The sequence below is a fragment of the Ambystoma mexicanum genome, chromosome 11, assembly GCF_040938575.1.
Source record: "Ambystoma mexicanum isolate Mex_15411 chromosome 11, UKY_AmexF1_1, whole genome shotgun sequence".
NCBI classification, from domain to species: Eukaryota; Metazoa; Chordata; class Amphibia; order Caudata; family Ambystomatidae; genus Ambystoma; species Ambystoma mexicanum.
This window is the reverse complement of record NC_090934.1, coordinates 844,816,924-844,837,789: the sequence shown is the minus strand read 5'-3', so window position 1 is coordinate 844,837,789 and position 20,866 is coordinate 844,816,924. Positions and strand designations below refer to the sequence as shown.

At 46.4% G+C, this 20,866-nt stretch overlaps 1 protein-coding gene across 1 annotated transcript in view; it reads right to left on the bottom strand.

Moving 5' to 3' along the window:
- The window catches only part of LOC138503807 (4-galactosyl-N-acetylglucosaminide 3-alpha-L-fucosyltransferase FUT6-like), a 528,320-nt gene that overhangs the window by 350,112 nt on the left and 157,342 nt on the right, over positions 1–20,866 (bottom strand). The gene's annotated exons all lie outside the window — the stretch shown is intronic.

Sequence of the window (20,866 nt, the reverse complement as noted above, 5' to 3'; positions counted from 1 at the left end):
GCGAATTTCAGAAAGGCGACGTTGAATGAGCCAAGAATCCAAGGTTGTATCCGGCTGAGAAGAACAGAAATTAGTTACAATCTTGTGAAGGAATGAACCTCCTGTTCAGAAGCTTGGAGAGAACAAAGAAGATATCAGAAGTCTATTAGAAAATAGCATTTTAAATACACTGAAAGCTCAATTTCGTGGTCTTCAGTCACATGGGGAGTAGGAGTTGGACGAGCAGGATGGTCACACCTATGCACGAGGGCGGGAAGCGGATGTTTAAGACTAACTCACCAGCAGCTGGAAGCTTGGCCTGCATGCGGATATCGTAGGCTGAAGGATGCTGACGAAGGTTAGAAGCCAACCAATGATAGAGGATGTGTATTTAGTGACGCTCGTAGTGACCTTTTTCGAGGGAAGTGCTTAGTTGCCCCACCTGATGTTAAGTTGCCCCCCCTGATGTTAAGAAATCTATTACCTTTCTCACGCCCATTAGACGAGTATGGATTATATACTTGGATGTTTCCTTAGACCTTATCAATTTCTTTAGTAGGTTTTGTAGTTTGCCACGTAGGATGACGTTAGTAATATGCAGGTTGTACGTCACCTATGATGAGATTTTAGTTTAAAAGTGTGCTTTTTTATAAAGTTCGGAGAGACCTTGCTATGATAATTCCAATGACGTTCCTTGTAATCCTTGTTTTAGATAATTGATATTAAACAGTTATATTTTTGCCAACTTCCTGAGTCATTTTGTTTATTAATGTTTGAGTAACCTCTGCATCCCCATTCCTCTCAAATGTATTGTTGACCCGTCTTAAAGGGGTGGAAGTTCTCCTATTCAGTCGGAAGGGGTGTGGCATGGTGGTGGGAGGGTGGGGTATGGAGAGGTGTACAAGGACGCCTCCAGTGGTCGAAGTGTATTCAAAAGAAGTAGTGGAACTATGTTCCCTATGGCCTGCCTCCGCTCCCCACAAACCCCATCGCCATGCCTCCTCCCACATACAATACAACCCCTCAAACACATATGCCTGCTTCTTAAGGGAACTTTCAGTGCAGAGCACTGAAAGGGCAAGTTTCAACTTCTTCCTACACTTTTATTTTAAAACAAACCATTCAGAATGGTTTCTTTTCAAAATAAATGTATAGGAACAGTAAAACCTAATTTAAAAAAGTAGAGGAGAACCGCTCCCAACCGCTCCCTCTCACTTTAACCACTGGTCGCAGCACAGATGAACTTCAAGCTCCTTATTGAATGTTGGCATCTCCCCCCCCCCCCACAGTTTTACTATATCTTACCCCTCATCTATGTTTTGTGTGTCCTGCTGAATGTTTATAAATGTACCTTTTAAGAACAAGGGTGAGCTGGCAGCGCTAATGGGATCCTCTTTTGCCAGCAGTCACCGTCCGACAGTGAATTACTCATCCAGTTGTGTGTCTGGCTGTCCCGGACATGGCGTGTGTTCTACAAGGGCATCTGGGCTGCTGCGCTCTGCAGTGTAATCCCCTTGTACTATGTTCAGAGGTGAGTCTAGATGAAGGCACCATTGTAAAAACGTAGGTTTTTGGGCTTCGATTTCAATTAGATTTTCCAGGCAACCTGTGTTAAGTGTGGTGTATGACCCTCCCAACTGTGTTGCCCCTTTAAGGGAAAGTGTCCCTCCCATGTGTATGGCCCTTTTAATGTGGGCCATGACTGTGTCAAGGCTCAAGCTATTAAAAGGAGCCCGTGCAAGCACGTGCATGAGAATGGCTGCAGACTCCCAAAGAGGAACGACTGGTCCGTCTCTCATTTAGGCCTGGAGGCCCACACCATGTGAGTACGGGCCTGCAGGCCATGATGCTGTGGGACCCTTGTGCCAGTACAGTGGCTGAGGTCTGCATGGCCATAGGTATGTCTCGCTCTGCCCCCACTCAAGACCAGGTGTCCCACGGCAACCCTCTCCAGTGCTGATGCCCATGACACCCTGGGGCCTGCTAGATGCCCATAGCAGACCTAAACTCCAGACGCACTGGGCCTCTAAGGTGCAGATGCCCCATAGCAACCTGGGGCCTGCTGGTTGCCCATAGCAGGCCCCCCATGCAACATAAAGGACATCTCTGCCAGCTCCCTGTTCTTGTGATCTGTCATGCAGACACCTGATGAGGGGCACAGTGGTGTACCAGGTGACAAAGATGAGACGATGAATTAGAGAGGAACAGAAACAATATGAAAAACAAAGAACAAATAGGACTAGGGAGGTGCTTGTCGTTCTCCCTAACTATCCACGCCCTCCACCTCAAAATAGAACAAGCTACGTGGAGTAGATCGTACATAGAAGGGAGCAAATCAGGCGAAAGGGAAAACAGCGACACATAAAGGTAAGGGGGAAATAAACACCTGCAAATACGGGACTGTAGAGCTAAGGGATGAATGTGGGAACATTTAGGGAGAAAGAGAGAGAGAAAGGAAGAAAGAAAGAAAGAAAGAAAGAAAGAAAGAAAGAAAGAAAGAAAGAAAGAAAGAAAGAAAGAAAGAAAGAAAGAAAGAAAGAAAGAAAGAAAGAAAGAAAGAAAGAAAGAAAGAAAGAAAGAGAGTACATAGGCAATTAACTCACTTTTTCCATTGACTCCTGCTCACGTAACCGGCGTTCCACGACTTCACAACACTAAGGGCAATGGATATTTTATCATGGAGGGGGCCTGTGTCCAGCCGGAAAATAACTGGTCAGGAAAAAGTCTGAGGCGACTGCGCACCTTGGGCTGAGGTAGGCTTAGAAAGGCCGGCCTGTGACATGTTCGAGGATCATGGCACTGGGACAGCCAGGGGATGGAGCTCTTCCATGGGTATTCGGGTAATTCTTAATTCCAAGACACGGCTACTCCCCACTGAAGAGCACACAGGCCCCAGGAGCGCTGACAGGCCCCAGGCCTCAGGCATGAGTAAGAGCAGGTTCCTCACAACAAATCAGTAGCCAGAGGAGAGAGCAGATGAAGCAACATAACGCCAGGACACGTTCCGCAGGTTGTCGCGGCATCCCTGCAATGAGGGACTGCTTTCCATACTGGTGGAACAAGGTAGAGCTGGGAATGCGCGGGTGTCATGAAATAATCCCTTTGACGTAACAGACATTCCTGAAAAGCTCACAGGTCCCCTTATTCTCGAAGGTGACTTGCATAGCTGTACATAGCTGTACAATAGCATGATTTGCGCCTCTCCATGGGCCTGTTCCCAACAGCTGCTGGGGGATGACTCTCATTTCTGTGCATTTAAGGTGCATCCCGTTTGTGAATTCGGGATGCAATTTTAAATGTGAAGAAATGCACCATTATTTGTGCAGATGTTCAAAGGGGGAAAGGGAAATGAACGGCTCCTTTTTTTTTAGCACAAGAGAAGTGCTAACGCATCTTCTCACTTGCCAGAATCTGGTCCCCTGTAGCAGAATAAAACCTCCTCCTCTGTAGCAGAGGTGACTGACTCTCCCCTTTGGGAGCTGCTGTGTCAGAATATATTCTGCCCTTGAAGGCAGAGACAGCAGCAGAGCAGACTCCACACTTACAGGTAGGGAGGACCCTTGAAGAGGAGATGCTGTAGCAGAATACAACCTCCCATTGAGGTTCTCAAGCAGAATAAACTCTCCTCCCGGAAAGGGGACACTATGTCAGGAAAAAAAAACCTTCAAGGATAAACTTTGTAACTAAATAAGCACTCCCCTTTGATGGGGTAGACTCTGTATCATAATGAACGTGTCCCGTTGAGGGTAGGGACTATCAGAATAAAAGTACCCTCTTCATAAGGGATATTCTGTAGCACACAAGATGGTCCCCCTTGAAGGGGGAGGCTGTGTCTGAATAAATCCCCCGCTGAGGGCACAATAAACAATCCCATTTGAAGGTATAACCTGTTCCTCAGAATAACCTCCCCACTGGAAGGGGAGATCATGTACCAGGATACCCCCAGTGAGTGGGGGGACTATGTATCAGAATAAACCCGCACCATTGAAGGCAGAGCCTCTGAATTAAAAAAGCTCTTCACTTGAAGGGGAGAGACCCTCTATCAGAAAAATATCTACCTCTTGCTGGGGTACAGTCTGCATCAAAATAAATGCTCCCCATGAAAGCATACACTCTGTAGCAAAATAACACCTCTCTCATTAAAGAGGAGACTTTGTTTCAAAATAGAAACACCCTTTAAGTGGGGAGAGAGCTCTGTTTCAGATCCAACCATCTCCTCGAAGGAGTCGATTCATTATCAGAATAAAACCTTGTTTAAGGAGGAGACTTTGTAGCAAATTAAAACTTCCCGCTTGAAGGGGTGGGCTTTGTATTCGAATATAAGGTCCCACTTGAAGGAGGAGTGTCTGTATCAGAATAAACTCTCATTCTTAAAAGGTGAGGAGGCTCTATCAGAACAATATCGCCTGCTTAAAGGGAAGGCTCTGTATCAGAATAAATGTCCATCTTTCAAAGGCGAGACTTTGTAACAGATTGAAATATTTACCTTGAAGGGTGAGTCTCAGAGTCATAAAATAAACTACAACTTGAAAGGGGAAATTCTGTATCAGAATACAGTCTCTCTTTGGAATGCATACGATTGGTCTCTATTGTAGGGGTCATACTCCAGCAGATTTAACTCTCCCCCTTGAAGGTGTGGATGCTGCATCAGAACATGATCCCCCAGGTGAAGGGAAGGCTCTGTATCAGAATAAACGCCCCTCCTTGAAAGGGGAAACTCTGTAGCAGAGTGAAACCTCCCACTAGAAGGAGGACACTCTGTTTCAGAAATGATCCACTAACCTCTTTCTTACCATATAAAACCTCTCCTTGAAGGTATGGCCTTTTAATCAGAATACATCTTCCACGAAGGGAGGAACATTGTCAGAATAAAAAACTTTCCCTTGAAGGGGAGTTTCTGTATCATTATAGATACCTACCCCTTGATGGAGATGACTCTGTATTAGACTAGAACACATCCTTGATGGGCGAGCCTCTGTATAAGAATCAACTCTGACATTTGAAGGTGGGGTTCTGTATCAGAATAAAAAGAGTAAAATGTCCCTCTTGAAGGGGGAGACTAGGTAGCAGAAACAAATGTCCCTACTGAAGGAGAGACTCTCCCCCTCGAAATAAGAGATATTGGGCCTCATTCCGAGTAGGGCGGTAAGGGTTAACGGTCACTGGTAACAAGACCGGTGCCGTTAAACCCTTACCGCCCTACTACAAGTTCCCTTTGCGGGTCCTTCCTTAACGCCTGCTTTTAGCAGGCGTTAAGGACGGGACCCGCAAAGGGACTCCGGGGTCAATAACGGTACCATAATTTACGGTACCGTTATTGCCACCTTCCCCCTTCCCATTGAGCCCACAGGAACTGTATGGATCTGGTACAACTCATAGGTGGGCAACTCATTGCAGCTGTTTCCCCACATGTTTTGCAGCATTTTCATGGAGGGAAAGCTTCACATACCCCACACCCATGACCCGTCAAAATGTAAAAAAAAAATACCAAAATCCCACACTTCCTTAACAATGCCATGAAGAACTTGACAAACCCGCTGTGTTAAGTTGGCCCTTACGAGTTGGGCAGGACTGGAACTCTAGATCAAAAAGAAACCTCCGCCTCAAGGGGAAACTATATCAGAATAAGCCCTCCCCTTTCAATGAGGAAACTTTGTAGCAGAATATATCTTACCCTTGAGGGTGGTGTACAATGTAGCAGAAGAAAAACTCTGTTGAAGGCAAAGACTGTGTATTAGATTTGACTGTCCTTTTAAATGGTAGTATTACAACAATCTCTTTCCCTTGAAGGGAAAGATTGTCCGAATAATCAATCCCGCCCTTAGACTCAGAGATTCTATAGTACAATAGAACCTCATGTTTAAAGGGAGGGACTCTGGATCAGAATACATCCTCACATTTGAGGGGGTTTTACGTACAAGAATAATCTCTCCCCCTTGAAGGTTGAAACTCCGTACCCAAAACCTGCCCCCCCCTTGAAGGGGGAACAATGTATCAGACTAAACATCCCTATTGAAGGCAGATACTCTGTATTAGATTACATTCTTTAATCACAGGGGTGTAACAGAATAATCTATTCACAGGAAGACTGCATTTCAGAATAAAACCATGCCCTTGATGGGGGAGACCTTGTATCAGAATGAACTCTCCACCTTGACTGGAGAGACTCTGCATCAGAAAAAACTCCCACATGAAGGTGAAGACTGTGTAGCTGGATACAATCTCCCATTCAGGGTAGGGACACTGTATCAAAACAAATCCTCCACTTGTAGGAGAGACTTTGTATAAAAAAATAAATCCTACCCTTAAAAAGGGAGACTATAGCACAATACTACCTTGCCCTAGAGGGTTGAGGCTCTTTATCAGAATAATCTACCTCCCTTAAAGGGGGGCAGGGCGGGTCTGTTTCCCAATGAGATATTTTGTAGCAGATAAAAAAGAGACTGAGACTGTATTAAAACACAACATCTCACTTGAAGGGAAGTGTCTTCATTAGAATAAACTGTTCACCTCACAACAGTAGGCTCCATAGCAGAATAGGAAATCCATCTTAAAGTCGTGAGTCTCTGTAGGAATATAAACTCTCCCCCTTGAAGGTTGCAACACTGTATGACAATAAGATCTCCCACATGAAGAAAAGACTCAGTACAGGAATACATGTACGTCTTCTGCAACCTCTGTCACTGCCTCTCCGACCCGTGGTCAACGATTGCAGAAGCAGCGTGCAAACAAAAATAAATAGCAGTTCACAGAATCTTCCCAGAAGCTGTGCCGGAAACAGCTGAGTACTAATTGAGTTATTGTTTTGCAGTGCGGCTTGATATGTTTCTGGGTCCTGTAAGATAAACAGTGCACTTATTTCAACTGTGCACTAATTTCAACAGGGCCAATGAATTCAACAGAGATAGTGTGCACCAGTTTCAAATGATGCTAACGTTGCAGCAAGTGTTATGTTTGTGATTTAGGATACTAGTACTGATGTGTGGCATTGAGGGTAAACCATAGGCTGGTTGATTTGGGGGCTTTAAGCATTAACATATTAACATTCCAGCATTTGCAAGGACAGCATTGCTTGTAACACAGTTTGCTTGCGAGGATGGGATTAAAACAAAGCAGAAAATAATAACAGAGAAATTAAAGGATGATTTGCGCATACTGTGGCAAAATGTAAGGGCCTTTTAAAATACATGTCCATTGTTCGAACAGAGCAAACGCCGGAAGGAAATATGCTATGTAACATTTTCTTCCGCAGTGCAGGAAGAGATGGGTGCAGTTTCCCAAAAGCCAGAGGTGGTGAGATGAGGCATGGAGGACTCTGGAATATTCCCATAGTATCCGTCACATGTTTATTGTGACTATGGGGTGGAACTGAAGGAAGCGACATTGAGATTGGTGGGTGAAATGTGCAGTTTCTATATGTGGTATAGGAGAAGGGATGGATTTCTGGGAGAGGCTATTTAAAGAACTAGAAGCTTGAAGGGGGGGGGCGTTTGTCCGTTTGCTGAATATACAAGACTTTTACCTTACTGGCTTTTTGGCTGGTGCAGATTCTATGAGGAGCTGTTGCAGTTTGCTGATTTCACGAGGCTTGTGGGCCGGTGAATCTTGCATGGGGCACTTTTGACTCAGGCTTTCAGCAGAAGCCTATGACATGGGTTTTGACAGGACCTCCTCTGTATTTAGCATGCTGAGGTATTAAAAGAGAAGGGCTTCAGATTAACAAGCCCTGATTTTGAGAAAAATCCTGGAGCTGTGTTTTTTTAATGTTTGAAAAGCTTTTCTTGTGTGCGACAGCTAAGCCGTTACTGTATAATCGGAGCCTGAGGCATTGTGCCAAGCCTGGCAGAGGCATTGAAGGCTGCAAACAGACCCAATAACTATGTGTCTGGAAATGTGACAGATTTCCGAGCTATGGTGTCCTGAAGAGTTCTTGGTTGGAAGTAGGGAGTAACTGCGAGGGGAGCCTGAGTTGCAGGCAGGCCAATGGAGCTGAGGTCGAATAGAGTTTCAATTCAAGTGGAGTAAGTATAAATAGGGATCATCAAATAATTGTTTTTAGGGTTTCTTGAAAGGGAATCTTGATTTGGCCAGGTCAAACTGACCCAGAAGGGAATTTCCTTGTTTTTCACAGTACCAGAAAAACATGGAAGCTTTCTTAATCTAAACTGATTATGGGAATGATTATGTTTTACAAGAGATGCCTTTATTTATAACATCAGACTAACCTGATATTTGACCAAAAGGGCAAGCGGTAGACAGTAGGTGGGGCTGATTCAAAAACGGTAATTGCTGCCATAACATTTGAACTGCTTTTCCCAAATTACTAAGATGAAATATTCGAGGTCCCCTAGCATTCCAGCATAAGGAAATTGCTGAAATAATATTGAAAGACTATGACATTGTATTATTTGAAGAAACGTGGCTTACAACTGATTTGCATCTTGATGGTTTTTCAATTCTTTCTCAATTGGCTTTTGGTTCTGTTCAGGGACGCCCATCAGAGGGTTTGTTGATTGCAGTGAAAAATATAATAGCTTATAATGTTGAATGCATCAGTAATTAAATACAAGGCATTCTATTGTCTAGATGTAACATAAAGTGGAAAACTACATCTAAAGGGCTAATATTTAATATCTATTGGAATCACACATCTTGCAAATTACCACCTTTTCTTGAAGTTCTCTGTCAAATTCTAACTGCAACAAACATTAAATTCCTGGATGATCTAATTATCACAGGTGGGGACTTTAATGCATGCCTTGCATCAGCCGCAAGACTACTCTCCAAATCTAGAATTAGCAATGGTAATGGTGAATTATGTGAGCAATTATTTTTTATTTATATATTTTTTTTACACTTATCGAAAAATATACCCTTTATTATAAAGCCAGGCATTACAAAACATCCCCAGAATACAAGTAATTTAGAACGTATGAACAGTACATATAAAAACAAAAAGGCCTCTAAAAGAGACAAAAACATTAAAATCAGTAGTACACACTCTGCAGTAGGGACACAACGCATCCACTTGTTGAGAGAAGTGTTAAAGCTGTTAATAACATTGAACAATTCATAAAAAAATCAGCAAACAACAAGTTGGAGGACATAGGATCCAAAGGGAAACTTGACTGAGGGATGCGGTGAAGGAAGCTCTGAACTCTCAGGTGCAGTGGTCAAATTTGGTGTCAGGATTAGTTCTGCAAACAGAGCACTTCGATTTGGCACAACAATGAAATACTTATCAGTGACATTAGAGGACGGCAGGACAGCAGCAGTGATAAAGCACAAAGGTGACCCTTTTTTAAATTTCACTGTAAATACATACACACTTTTGCTTTAAATTTCCCACCATACAAAGCCTGGCCAAGCCACATAATTTCCAAAGAGTCACATTTCCCAGTTTGTCATTTACAGTCTCTGTAAACCATCCATATTTCTTCTTTGTAGCACTGGCCAGGTTTGCTGTCAATTTGGCTCTGGGTCTAGGGTTTGTCATTAAGTTTAATCAAGTTTTTTCTAGAAAATCTTCTTCCGGGCCCAATAGTATTTTTAACATCACTTCTAGGAAGGTCCCTACTGCTCTAATTGTCCTCTGATTAGGATCGTCATACACTGCTTCCCACCATAAATTGCCATCAAGGTCACACGCAGGGCTTAACATCTTACATAATAGATTTGTTCTCTCCGTTTTTAGTTCTTGACAGAACAATATGAGATGCCGTAACAATTCTTCCTCTTGATTACATAGGCGGCAGATGTTATCCTTTTCCAGCCCATAATTTAGTAGATTCTTTTTTCGTGCGTAGAATGTTGAGTCTGAATGGTAGGACCAGATCTCTATGTTTTGGATTTACACTCTTTCTGAGATATGTCAGCAAAATTCCAGAATTATTAGTTATCCTTGTTGATAAATTATGAGTTTTGGAAATCGACCATGCAGTTTCTGATTGGGCGCAGTCTACAGATAGCAGTAACCTTTTTACCCTCCTTGTGTTACTGCACAGGGTATCTGTGTTTACGCCTTTATGTTGTGCAGGATCTCAATGCATCTTTTCTCCATTCATTTAGAGGCCAATAGGCATTTTTTTCATTTTCCTCCTTCATGATTTTATATTGGGCAGAACAGTCTGAACACTCGACTTTCCTAAATGTAGAGAGTGCTTTCCAAGTTACTTGTACATGCAGTGAGTGAAGGCCCAGTTCCAGCATTTGGTATTCTCAGTACTCTTTTCCAAACCCTTGCATCAAGTTTATCCCATGTTTTCCAAGGGATTCTCAAACCGGTGTCCGCTGCATAGGTTATTGTTGGCATTACTTTTGCATTATAAAAGTCCAGTAATGATTTTATCTTGAATTTGCAAAATTTCTTCTCGAGTATGCGCCGTCAACTGGTCAGTTATTAGTTGCAAATGCTCAATCCACGGTTTATCTCCCCAATCAGCGCTAATTATGTGACCTCGGTATTTTGTACTGTTCGTTATGGGTATAGATCTATCTCCAAGACACCATTTGAACGTTTTTTTCACCCTAGCTCGAGTCCTTTTGATTGTTAAGATTTCAGATTTTTCTGCGTTTACCTTTTGTTTGTTTTTTTCTACATATTTTTCAAGAGCTTCAAGCTTTCGCTGTAGACCAACTGCCGTTGTATCTAGCAGAATAAGGTAGTCAGCATATAATAGATGTCCAATGGCATTCCCAGCTAGTCTCGGTGAGCATGTTCTTGGTGGCTCCATTCTCTCTTTGATATCGAGCATATCAAAATGGTATAATACTGACACCAGCGGACACCGTTGTTTTAAGCCATTAGTCGTGATTATGGGCTCACTCAGGGCACCCTTCTGGTCCAGGCGCACCTGAATGGAGATATCGGCATGTAATGCTTTGATGTCAGCCACCAGATCTTTTTTTTTAAAACTTTATTTTTGCATTTTAGTAAACATGTGTACCAACAAGCCCAAACAGTGGGCTACTAACATGCCGCCGATTTCCCCTCTCACACCCGCCCCCCCACCCTCCGACAGTCCCATCACACAACGGGCAGTTAACGCATTTACATTTACACGGAAGTCTGTGGTGGCTGATCAGTTGTCTCGGTTGGTGCTGCGCTAGAGAGGAGGTGCGAGATGTACAGGCCCCATATATCTGGGGGTCTGTGTGGTGGGGAAGTGTCTTTATGAATTCTGCTTCCGTTTCTTGGCTGTATGTGATGTCCCTCTTCCAGTTCGCAAGAGTGAGGGGTGTGCCTTGCCCCCACGCCATGGCTACTCTTCTACGTGCCAAAACCAATAACATGCTTGCCAGTTTCCTGACGTGTGAGGACAGGGGTCTTGTTAGGCCGAGGAGCGTCACCAGTGGTAAGTGTCCCACTCTCTAGCTGATTATTGCATCAGTTTCGTCCAGCACATCTGACCAGAATTTAGACATTGGCGGGCAACTCCACGCTAGGTGCAGGAAGTCAGCATCCGGGGACCCGCAACGGTCGCAAGATGCATTGGACCCATGGTGGTGTCTGTTTCCCTTTTTAGGGGTATAATAGGTTTGATGCAGATAGTTAAAGTGGATTTGTTTGAAGTGGGAATTGAGTGCCACTTTTTGAGTCTGTTGTAAGATATAGCTCCAGTCTTCATCGAGAATGGGGGTTTGAAGCATGGTTTCCCATCTTGTCTTTGTTTTGGGGTTCGAGGGAAGAGTGTCTGTGAGCAGGGTTTTGTAGATGGATGAGACTAGTTTGCCCTCCCCTTGTGCCTGAATGGTCCAATGCAGTAGTTGCCAGGTGGGAGGTTGTTGTGGGAATGTTGGGATGAGGGCCTGCAAGGTGTACCGCACTCTGAAGTACAAAAAGATGTCAAGGGAGGACGTGCCTCACTTTTCCCTCACCTGCTGGGGTGTTATGAAGGTGTCTTGTATGAAGAAGTCGCCAAGTGTTTTTATTTTGCACTTGTCTGCCCAGATCAGATACACTTTCTCGGCGGTGAGTGGGATTCCGGGAATGAATTTCGCGGGTAGAAGAGGAGAGTATCTAAGCTGAAGCTTGTACTTTTGGGCCATTTTCCGCCATATTGTGAAAGTGGATTGCACTATGTTCAGCGTCGTGTGGGGCACAGCTTGATTGCTGATAATCACGGCCCTTAGCAAGTTGGGTGAGGTTAGTGCCCGTTCGACCTGTACATGCGGTCTTACGAATTGGGGTTCGTACCAATGACTGAGAAACTGAGCTTGTGCCGCCCAGTAGTACCGTTCTAGATCGGGTAGAGCTAGGCCACCCTTATTGACAGGAAGCACGAGGGATGAGTAAGTCACCCTTGCAGGTTTGCCCGACCATATGAGTTCCAGAACTAGGCTTCTCAGATTACCCAGGAAGTGCCGGGACAGCAGGATGGGGATGTTGGCGAAAAAGGTACAGGAGTTTGGGTAAGATTATAATTTTTACCAATGAGGCTCTCTCCCAGAGAGTGAGCGGTAGCGATTTCCACCTGTTTACCTTGTCTCTTAATAATTTCAGTGTGCTTTCGTGGTTGTCTCTGAAAATATCTTGTAGGTTTAGGGACACTCTAATTCCTAGATATTGGATGTGAGCTGTCTCCCACTGGAAGTTAAAATCGTCTTGGACTATTTTGGTTTTTGTATTTAAGGGAAAGACGATTGATTTCGATTGGTTAATTTTCAAGCCAGATACCAACCCAAACTTAATTATTTCTCGCATGATCGGGTTAAGGTTAAGGTTAAGGTTAAGGTTAAAGTTAAGGTTTTCGCAGGGGTTTTGCATGAACAGGACTATGTCATCGGCATAGAGTGATATTATTAGCCGTCGAGGTCCTATTTTAAGACCTCTCTGGATATGACGTTCCCTTTGGCCCGCTGCTAAGGGCTCCATCACAAGGGCGAATATCATGGCGGATAGTGGGCATCCCTGCCTAGTGCCACGCTGGAGGTTGATATGTGCCGAGAGAGTCGGCCCCAGTGTGATTGCTGAAAGGGGCTGGTTATAGAGGAGTGAAACCAGCTTGATAAACTGTTTCCCAAGTCCGAGCTGCTGTAGCACGGCAAACATAAAGGGCCACTCAACAGAGTCGAATGCCTTTTTCGGCATCCAGCAGCACCGCCACTGCCTGCTGATCAGGGTCAAGTGCTGCCAGAACCCCAAACATTCTGCGCATCCCGAATGTGGTGTTTCGGCCAGGCACGAATCTCGCTTGGTCGGCGAGTACCAGTGCAGGCATTAATGGGAGAAGCCTAATAGCGAGGATCTTGGCCAGGATTTTGTTGTCCAGATTAATTAATGATATGGGGCGAGAGGACTTACAATCTTCGGGAGGCTTGTCTTTTTTGTGTAGTAGTATTACGTTAGCTTCTCTTAGTGTCTGTGGGAGAATGCCGGATTCGATCGCTTCTTCAAAGACATTTAGCAGGAGAGGGGCAATGAGAGGGGCAAAGTGTTTATAAAACTCACCAGTTAGCCCGTCTGGCCACGGGGCTTTGGAAGGCGGTAGACTTTTGATGGCTTCTTGGATCTCTTCCAGCGTTATGGGCGCATTCAGTGGCTCACGGAGTTCCCCCTCCACCCAGTAAAGTTCTGTGTTGTTGAGGTAGTTCCGGATCGCATCAGAGTCTGCTGGTTTCCCGGCGCTGTATAGGTCTTGGAAGAAAGCCCTGAATACCTCGACTATGTCTGCTTCTTTGTGCAGCATATTTCCCTGCGGTGTCCGGATGCTGTCCACCCTTGTCGGCCTCCTGTCTGCCGCTATAAGGCGAGCAAGAAGGGCTCCAGGCTTCTGGCCTTCGCCGTATTGTCTAATTCTGTGATTGTGCCCCAGAAATGTAATCTCCCATTCAGCCAGTTTTCTAAAGTTCAGAAGTTCTTCTTTCAACCTCGCCTGGATTTGGACTGAATTGTGTGCGGCTTGCTGCTTTTCCAATGCCTTCAGGTGCGTTTCGCAGGTCTCTAGTTCGCATCTGATAAGTTTCAGGATTCCGTTTTCCTTGGCTAGACAGACGCCTCTTACGTAGCATTTGAAAGATTCCCATAGCACTCCGGCAGAGTTGACGGTGCCTTGGTTAATGTCAAGAAAGGTGTTGATTTCCTCGCTTAGCTCAGTGGCGAATGTCGGATCAGCGAGGGATCTGGGTTTGAAACGCCATTGTGGAGGTTGTGGCCTGGTGGTCGGCAGGTGACATTCAAGTGTTACCATGGCGTGGTCTGAGAAGGATTTGGGGAGTATTTGACATGCGCCCCATTGCCAGTTGCTGTGAGCGGAGACTAGCAGATAGTCAATGCGAGAGTTCGTATTATGAACACTTGAGTGGTATGTGTAGTCTCTGGCTTCCCAATTCTGGGTCCTCCAAATGTCCGATAGGTCAAACGCTTTGCAGATCTCCTGCACTTGTAGGCTGGCTTTGGACGGGTGTGCTGTTGTTAACTTTGATTTATCTTTTTGTGGGTCGAGATGAGTATTCAGGTCGCCTTCCCAGATTATGGTAGCGTTTCGCACTTGCGAGAGACGGGATAGCACCCAGTCAAAGTTGTTTGCGATGTCTGTGTTGGGGGCGTAGGAGTTGACGAACACCACCTTCTCTCCCTCCACTATTCCCCGAACCAAAGGAGCCCTTCCCTCGTTATCTCTTTCTGTTTGGATCAGGCAAAACCCCAGTGAAGAGTGAAGGAGAATAGCGACTCCCCTGGCATAGGAAGGATGAATATGAAGAGAAGCATCAATGGCAACCCCAGCCGCGGGCCCAAAGGTGCTCATTTTGCGGCAAAAGGTGGGTTTCTTGAATCATTGCCACCTAGACCTTGTGGCGTCTAAGTAATTGCAGGATCTTGCGTGTCTTAGCCGGGATGTTGCCCCCTCTAATGTTCCAGGTAGCTACTTTGAATGTGCCAGTGATGATTTATATGACACCGGATTGCAGCAAGATCGGAGTCGGAGTCCGGACACATGGGACGGCTGGATTGCATGGAGCAGCGTCAGGCGGGAGGGCTCGAGAGGGACGGTGGCGGGGCTCTGAGTGAGGCCCGCGGTTAGGCAGTGGCGTATTGAGCGCGTTTCTAACGACAACAACAATTAAACCAATTTCCTTACACGGACAACCTCCAACTCGTCCGTTTGGAACACCCCCCCAACTGGAACATAATGCGTGCTGTGCACGGGGCGCGGGTGGCCTGGGGCTCCCGGCGCCGGTCTTGTTGCAGGGATTCTGTGAGCTCTTTCCACTACGAACATTTGCGATAGGACTGTGGGACCAAAAAGCTCTGTACATAATTTTTCGATGTGTTCTTCCATTCTGACTGGTAGTTGTCTTTCTCTGATTCCGACTATCCTGATGTTATTTCGTCTGGAGCGGCCTTCCAAGTCCTCGTTTTTGGTGAGTACAGTTTTCATTTGCCCCTCAAGCGTGGAGACCCGGGAAGTGAGTGCTGATGTGCCGTCGTCCATATCTGACACTCTCTGTTCGAGTCGAGCCTGTCGCTGTGTTTGTCGAGCCGGTGTTGTAACAGGTCCACCTTGGACGAGAGCGAGTCTATCTTGCTGTCCAGGCCACCTATCCCAGCTTTTAATTCCATCAGGATTTCCTTAATGTCCGTTTGTTGCTGCAATTCTGCCTCCGACTGGTTGTTCGGGGATTCTGGGCGGTGTTCCGGCCTGGGTGTTTTAGGCGCTGGGCCTGCATCAAAATTGAGTCGTTTCTGGGACTTGTCCTGCTTCCCCATCTTGAACTTGGCTACGGTGTAGGGGTGTAGACAAGGCGCGGGCGAGGCAATCAGATTTGGCCTCTTGAAGGTGTGCGAGGGGCCGAGACCCAGACGCGCGGGGAGACGCTATGGGTCAAAATGGCGGGGACGCCACGGAGCGACCCCGGTTTGTTGGCGAAACGTAGACTCGCTATCTCGCCTGTTTTGTGTGCTTCTGTGGGTCTCCGCGTGCCTCCCGCTCCCCACCTGCAGGTGTCTCGCTCCACCACCGTCCCCGTGCTGGCTGTGTGCGCCCCGACTCCGCGCGATTCACCCCGTGCCGCTTTCCGCTGGAGGTGGCCGCGACAGGTCCCGCGGGTGGCACTTGTCCATCTGCAAAGGATTTTGGGCAGGCGGGTCGGGTTTCCTAGGCCCCACGCAGGGCGTGGCTGTGCAGGCCGCACTACGCAGCGAGTTTCTCACGGAAGGCGAGTCCGATTCACTCCGAATTTTCGACAGGGATGAGATGCCGTGCTAGGATATATTATTCTTTGCAGATTTAGTGGTTTCACCATAGGATTGCCACGATTAATCAAGATTCATGCGGGAGGCAGCCGGGAGCTCACAGGGGAGCGGCCATCTTGGTCAGCCCTATAGCGCCCTCGTCATGGGAGCAATTATTTAACAATTGAAACTTAAATATAATAAACAGCAATATTAGTTCTGATAGCCCTGCTGCAACAACTTGGTCAAATAAGACAAACTCTTCCACAATAGATTACTTAGTTGCATCTTCAGAACTATTTTACCAGTGCATATGTTTTGGAGTCCTTCCCAGGAGACAAAGTGATCATAATGCTTTACAAATCACTTTATCTCTAGAAAAATACGAAAATAATGGGACTTATGATGCCATATTGCACCTGAATGCTAAAGGAAATCACATAGTTGGTTTTACAAATAAAGGTCAAGATCTCAACAAAAATTAAAAAATCTACTAGTGCAAGGTTCAACACAGAGAATTAATACATTAAGGACACCAAGTACATATGTGGAATGTTTGTGGAAATTAAACCCACCACAGAAAATAACTGCATCAATAAAATAATCATACAAACACATTTCATCAACAAACTTACATACAAAAAAAAAGTTGGGCAGGAATTTGAGAGAATAAAAAAAAGGAAAGTGACATAATCTCTTTGAATATTGAAAACATGAAATAAAAAAAGAACTACAAATACTGGTCTTGTCGATATTGTTTAATGCGCAAGATTAATGATGGACAGAATATGTTAAAAACTTTACTGCCATGAGAAACAAATATCTTCTGGGCAGTGATAATAATAAAAAAAATCCCAAAGTATCCAACAAATATGTAATCTTCCATCGGCTTTATGGGAGACTTACTATGAAACCCAAACAATTAAGAGTTTATCAAACTGCTCTTATATTGATAATCTAATTGAGTGGACCCTGCAATTTGAAAAAGAAGATAGCTCAGACTTTATAATGACTTCCTCCAAATCCCGGGCTGCCGGACCTAATGGATTAACAGACCAAATGTTCAGACTTGACCATCACAGTTGGTCTACACTTCTTAAGAATTTGTTTAAGAAAATAATAATAAGCAAAACAATACCGAACTCCTGGAAACAAGCCATAGCTATTCCAATTCACAAAAAGGGCACTATATCTGATCCAGCAAATTATCGCTTAATTGCTCTCACAGATTGAGATAGTAAGATCTTTGCTCATGTCATTCTTCAGGAATTACAAAATTGGGTCATAAAACAGCAAATCCTATCTAAATTCCAAGTGGGAATTAGAAAGGGCCTATCAACCATCTTAAGTGGGTTAGTGATAAACATTCTACAAACCCAAAGCCAAGAAAGACAATCTCTTCCCACTTACATAGCCTTTATTGACTTATGGAAGGAGTTTGGCATAGTGAACAGGACTATGCTATGGCAAAAATAAAAAATCATGGAATATTCCAGAAGGCCTACTACAAATAATGATTGCACTACATAATGAGACTTCGATCTGAGTTAGATTTAACCTACAGGGAGATCTCCCTTAAAATATTGCCACCAACAATGGAGTAAAACAAGGGTGTCTCTTAGCAGCCCTACTGTTTAAACTATATCTTTCAGATCTGGTTCCCTTTTCAAAAAACTACATATTTGCATCTCCCACAATCTGAAATTGTAAAGTCCATCTTATTGCTTACGCCGATGATATAGCATTAATAGATAACCCCCCTTTAGGTTTAAAACACCTTCTTTTAGCTATAGGAGAATATGCCATGGTAAACGACCTAAAAATGAATTCAACAAAATCGAATCTAATCATCTTTGGAAAAGCAAATAATAAGGCAAAAAGTAAAATGGCAAATAGGACAACAAGCGATTCCGACTGTCAAAGATGTAAAATATTTGGGATTTCATCTTAGATCACAGCCATCATTACAAGCTTTAACCTAAGACTTAGAAAGTACAACAATATGTATGGAAAAAACGACTAAATACATATTGCTGTTTCTCCTTGATACCTCTAATTAAACAATATAAAGGAAAAATGATTCCAGCATTGTTATATGAAATGGAGTGCACTTCTCACTCGTGTAACATCAACTGGGATCGCTTGGAAGGCAGGTTATGGAAAAAAACATTAAATCTCCCATAATCCTTACCAATTATTAAGTTATGATATGAACTCAGACTACATTCCTTACCATCACACTATTACTGAAAAATATTAACTATGTGAAGATTGATCCTAATTCCACTAGATTGGTCATTGCATGACGACATACCAAAATGTTTAATAAACACCCCAAAAAAAAATTCTTAACAATTTACATGATGATGCTGAAAAGATTCTAGCACAATGTGAATGCACACCGCAAAATTTCATGGAAAACACAGAAAAAGTGAAACAAGCGCTAATGCGCTCAGATTGGATTAAGACAAGATCATTGATTGGTAACTTAAAAAGTAATAAAAACTTCCCGTTGTGGGAGAAATCAACAGTGTAATTCAGATAATTCAGCGAACAAGTGGTGCACGCGGCTGACGCACAGTGTGCACGTGCGACTATCTGCGCCAGCCACGTGCACTAAAATCCATTTCCGCGCACAGCGTATTCATGGATTTTAGCATCCAAAACCGGCCGTGGTGCAGAGTAGCGCAGCGACCCTGCAGCAGTGCCAGTTACGCCCCCAAGCCCTCCCTGTGCGCCATGCACAGCGCACAAATCCGGAACATGGCGCACAGGCCACGAACCAGGAAAATGCCAGTAAAATTCCCCAAGCACCCCTCCGAATACATGTACACCCCGGCGCGGGGAGTTTCCCACGCGATTGGCCCTGTGCGAGCGGGGTACGTGTGTTACTGGAGTGCGCGGGAACGGTACGTGTGTTACTGGGGTGCGCGGGAACTTCCCCACACGATTGGCCCTGTGCGAGCGGGGTACGTGTGTTACTGGGGTGCGCGGGAACTTTCCCACACGATTGGCCCTGTGTGAGCGGGGTACTTGTGTTACTGAGGTGCGCGGGAACTTTCCCACGCGATTGGCCCTGTGCGAGCGGGGTGCGTGTGCTACTGGGGTGCGCGGGAACTTTCCCACGCGATTGGCCCTGTGCGAGCGGGGTGCGTGTGCTACTGGGGTGCGCGGGAACTTTCCCACACTATTGGCCCTGTGCGAGCAGGGTACGTGTGTTACTGGGGTGCACGGGAACTTTCCACGCGATTGGCCCTGTGCGAGTGGGGTACGTGTTTTACTGGGGTGCATGGGAACTTTCCCACGCGATTGGCCCTGTGCGAGCGCGGTACGTGTGTTACTGGGGTGCGCGGGAACTTTCCCATGCAATTGGCCCTGTGCGAGCGGGGTACGTGTGTTACTGGGGTGCGCGGGAACTTTCCCACGCGATTGGCCCTGTGCGAGCGGGGTACGTGTGTTACTGGGGTGCGCAGGAACTTTCCCACGTGATTGGCCCTGTGCGAGCGGGGTACGTGTGTTACTGGGGTGTGCAGGAATTTTCCCACGCGATTGGCCCTGTGCAAGCGAGGTACGTGTGTTACTGGGGTGCGTGGGAACTTTCCCACGCGATTGGCTCTGTACAAGCGAGGTACGTGTGTTACTGGGGTGCGCGGGAACTTTCCCACGCGATTGGCCCTGTGCGAGTGGGGTACATGTGTTACTGGGGTGCATGGGAACTTTCCCACGCGATTGGCCCTGTGCGAGCGGGGTACGTGTGTTACTGGGGTGCGCGGGAACTTTCACACGTGAATTTGCTGTCAGAGCGGGGTACGTGTATCCAGTGTGGTGCGCGGGGAGTCCTACACGTGAATTGGCAGTGTGGGTCCTCCCATGTGTCCCCTCTACCCCCTCCATGGCCCCTGCAGGCAGCCCACACTGCAGGGGACTACCCTGCACCCCCGGACATGTCCCACAGGCAGCCCGTCCACCATGGCCATGTCCCCCAGCCAGGCCACGTGTCACGTTGCACAAGTGATCACCAACTCTTGTCCCTCTGCACCCCCATCAGTGAGGGGCACCTGTCAGCAGGCCCCCGCACATGTCCCACTCATGGCCCCTTGCACGCCCACCCCCATCAGTGAGGGGCACCTGCCAGCAGGCCCCCACACATGTCCCACTCATGTCCCCCTGCACCACCCCCCCATCAGTGAGGGGCACCTGCCAGCAGGCCCCCACACATGTACTCCTGCACCCCCACCCCCCATCAGTGAGGGGCTCCTGCCAGCAGGCCCCCACACATGTCCCCCTGCACCCCCACCCCCATCAGTGAGGGGCACCTGCCTGCAGGCCCACACACATGTCCCACTCGTGTCCCCCTGCACCCCCACCTGCCATCAGTGAGGGGCACCTGCCAGCAGGCCCCCACACATGTCCCACTCATGTCCCCCTGCACCCACACCCCCATCAGTGAGGGGCACCTGCCAGCAGGCCCTCCCCCTCATGTCCCCCTGCACCACCCCCCCATCAGTGAGGGGCACCTGCCAGCAGGCCCCCACACATGTTCCCCTGCACCCCCACCCCAATTCAGTGAGGGGCACCTGCCAGCAGGCCCCCACACATGTCCCCCTGCACCCCCACCCCCCATCAGTGAGGGGCACCTGCCAGCAGGCCCTCACACATGACCAACTCATGTCCCCCTGCACCCCCACCCCCCATCAGTGAGGGGCACCTGCC